At 48.4% G+C, this 3,396-nt stretch overlaps 1 long non-coding RNA gene across 2 annotated transcripts in view; it reads right to left on the bottom strand.

Moving 5' to 3' along the window:
- Positions 1 to 3,396, bottom strand: part of LOC111744942 — a 19,059-nt gene that overhangs the window by 6,781 nt on the left and 8,882 nt on the right. The gene's annotated exons all lie outside the window — the stretch shown is intronic.

The raw sequence follows: 3,396 nt of genomic DNA, 5'->3' as shown, positions 1-3,396 counted from the left end.
TACAGGAGGCAGAGCTTGCAGGCCTCCGGAGAGGCTCAGGGAACATTCGGGAGGGTGGCCGAGGCAGGGGTGTCTGCAGCGCCAGCAGAGGGCAGTCAGGTGAGGCTTCTGCTCCGAGGATGCCTCTCAGCTGGACCTTGAAGGAGGAGTGGGATTTACACTGGTGTTTGCGGGGGTGGGGAGGGATGGGGGGGGAGTGTTGGTGGTTCCTTTAGGGGGAAGGCGGAGACTGCCAGTCAAGCGGGATGTGGGTGTCAGAGGTTGGATGGAGGCAGGCGAGGACAGCATGGACGGAATCGGAACGGCAGCCCCAGCGGCCAGTGACGGTGGATGAGCAGGGAGCAATGAGGGGCCCAGCAAGCTCGGCGGGTCTGGAAGCTGACGTGGAGGGCGGCCTGGTGCCAGGGCCACCGTGAGCGGGCAGGAGACGGAAGGGAGAGGCGAGTGAGAAAGAGGAGGCGGTCGGGCCTGCGGGACTTGCCCACTGGAGATGCCACCAGGAGAAATGGAGCAGCCGGGGCAGCCTGCAGAGAGAGGAGGACGTGCAAGTGGAGGGGTCCAGCCCAGGGCTGAAATGGGGGTTTGAAACCCTCCAAGGAGGACACATCACGTGTCAAAGCTACTGATGGGGGCGGGGAGAAGAGAGCGAAGTGAGTTCTGACGGCCTCGCCTCCCAGGGGCCGTCCCTGCCTGCCCACCTCCCACCTCTCCATCCCAAACCCCGCCCCCTTTCCTTTCCGGCTCCATGACCTCGTAACTCTCGGTCATCTGTTCAACCTTCGAGGTGCTGACTCCCCCGGGGTGCGGACCTTTACTGCTGGTTCATCTCAGTATCTCCAAGCCCTGTGACTGTGCCTAGCTCACACTCAGTATTTGTTGAATGAGTGAATAAATGAATGAATGAATCAATTAATCGATCAATGAAAAAAACTACATTTAAGAGGCAAGAGTAAAAGGAAACAAAGCCCAAAGCTGACTAAACTATACAGAGAAGCCAGTTAAGCTCACCCAGGTTCCCTCCTGCACATGGTCACCAGGCATCTAACCCAAGCTGATGCCACCGTCTGGGTGGCCCCTGGTAGCGGGCTGATCCAGCCAAGGCCAGAGCCTCTCCATCTGATTACTTGCCAGACATCTCCGCTCAGACACCCCACGGGCCTCTCGAACTCATTAGTCCAGCACTCGCCTCACTGTCTTTATCTGTCCTCGAAGCTCCCAACCCTCTCCTTCATGCCCTGCTCTGTCTTGGGGATGGCACCCCTGAAACCAGAAACCAGGGGACCTTCCTCAAAGCTCGTCTCTCCCTCGGTCCCAGGCGAGGGCTCTCACTCCCTCCACGCCCTGGTCCAGACCTTCCCCCCTCCCTGCTTTCCCTTTCCCCGTCCACATTGTGGCCAGGATCGTCTGTTTTACCACGTGCTCCCAGGGCAAAGTCCTAACTTCTCTGGAGTTCCAGGGCCTTAACCATCAGCTTCCAACCAGCCACCCCAGCATCTCTCTCCCCGACCCTCTCCCAGCTTCACTCAGCCACCTTGGGCTGCTAATGCAGTGTGTTTCACCTCCAAGCTGCTCAGCCTGTTCTCTCCAGATGAAGGTCAGCCTTCTCTTGTTACCCAGCAAATCCTATTCATTCTTCGAGGCTCCGCCCACGTGCTCCTGCCTCTTTCTAGACCTCCCTGAATTCTTCAGGTGGAGAGCACTGCCTCTGTGCTCCTCCAGTGTGTGCGTCACAAGAAATATACCCTTAGAGCCTTTGATTAAGCTGGTACTCAGTGCTATCCGTATTTTCATATACATCTCCTGTTCCTTGCGACAGCACCCTGGGTAAGGTATTATTATGCCCATTTAATGGAAGAATAAAATGAGACTTAAAAGGATTAAGTAACTTGCCCAGTACACACAGCCAGTGTGTGCAGAAGCCACGACTGGAACTTCACATTGTCGTATGCAGGTGTATGACCGTGGCTTCTTTCAACGACTCCACTTCAAGACTTGGAGCTGCTGAAGAGAGTCCATCATCTCTGCGTGCACCCCGGCATTTTTCGGTATTTGGCACATAGTACGTGTAATAAATAATAAATGTTTGTTCTCATGTGTATGTATATCCTTTCTCTTTCAGCTTAATTGATGTCCAATAAACTGTTAGCATTTGAAGTATATAATTGGGTGAGTTTTGACATACGTGTACACCCAAGAAACCAACACCACAATCAAGGCAATGAACGCATTCATCACCCTCTTTCCTTGTGTCCCTTTGTAATTCTCCTCTGTTGTTACTTCAGATGAGTTTTCATTTTTGAGAATTTTATATTAATGAAACCAGGCTGTTTATATTTTTTAAAAACTGGCTTCTCAATTATTTTGAAATTCCTCCATGTGATTGTACATGTCAAAGGTTTGTTCAAGGTTTAAAACTTCTACTCTTTGAAGATACAGCTACAAAAAATGTAAAGGCAAGGCACATGCCAGAAGAAAATATATTCAAAAATGTATTCAAAACATGCACTGACAAAGGACTTGTATCTACTATGTGTAAAAGCTCTTACAACTCAACAGTAAAAAGATAAACATCCCAATAACAACCTTGACAAAAAAAAAATAGATTATTTACCAAAAAATATGTATATGTAAATGGCAAGTAAGGACATAAAAAGATCTTCAACATCACTAGTTATTAGAGAAATGCAAATTGAATCCATAATGAGATACCACTACATATTCACTAGAATGGCTAAAATTTAAAGATATGACCATAGCAAATGATGTTGAGAATGAGGAGAAATTTGGAACTCTCATACGCTGTTAGTGAAAATGCAAAATGGTACGACTATTCCAGAAAATTGTTTGGAAATTTCTTAAAAACTATGCATAAACCTACCACTCAACATCCCAAGAAAAAGAAAAGCATATGTCTACACAGACTTGTACGTAAATGTTCATAATTGTTAAAAGCTAGAAATAACTCATAGTATAATATCCATATAACAGAATATTACTTGGCAATAAAAATGTGTTGAATATACAAGTGTATCACGAAGTAGTCCAAGGACATGCAATACTGCATTCGTTCACTAGGTGGCGGCAAAAGCCCACTTATTTCCAGTTTCATCATTACATCACCTGTGGCTCCTCTTAATCACAGCAAGCAAGACAGGCCATTATCCCCACTTAACCAGTGAGAAAACCTGGGCCTGGAGAGGGCAAGTGACACTCCAAGTTTGCCAACTTGTCAGAGCCAGGAGCCAGAATCTGACAATCCATGTCTCCCTAGATATTCTGGGCTTCCGAATAAACCACCCAAGTAGATACTCCCACATCTCAATTTCCCCACACCTTATCCATCTCCCCATTCCCCACCCCATCCCAACCCCTGCCCCCGAGTCCTCTCTCCTAGTT

Source organism: Pteropus vampyrus, unplaced genomic scaffold (genome assembly GCF_000151845.1).
Source record: "Pteropus vampyrus isolate Shadow unplaced genomic scaffold, Pvam_2.0 Scaffold144, whole genome shotgun sequence".
Taxonomy (NCBI): Eukaryota; Metazoa; Chordata; class Mammalia; order Chiroptera; family Pteropodidae; genus Pteropus; species Pteropus vampyrus.
The sequence above is the reverse complement of the archived record's forward strand: the minus strand, read 5'-3'. Positions and strand labels throughout refer to the sequence as shown.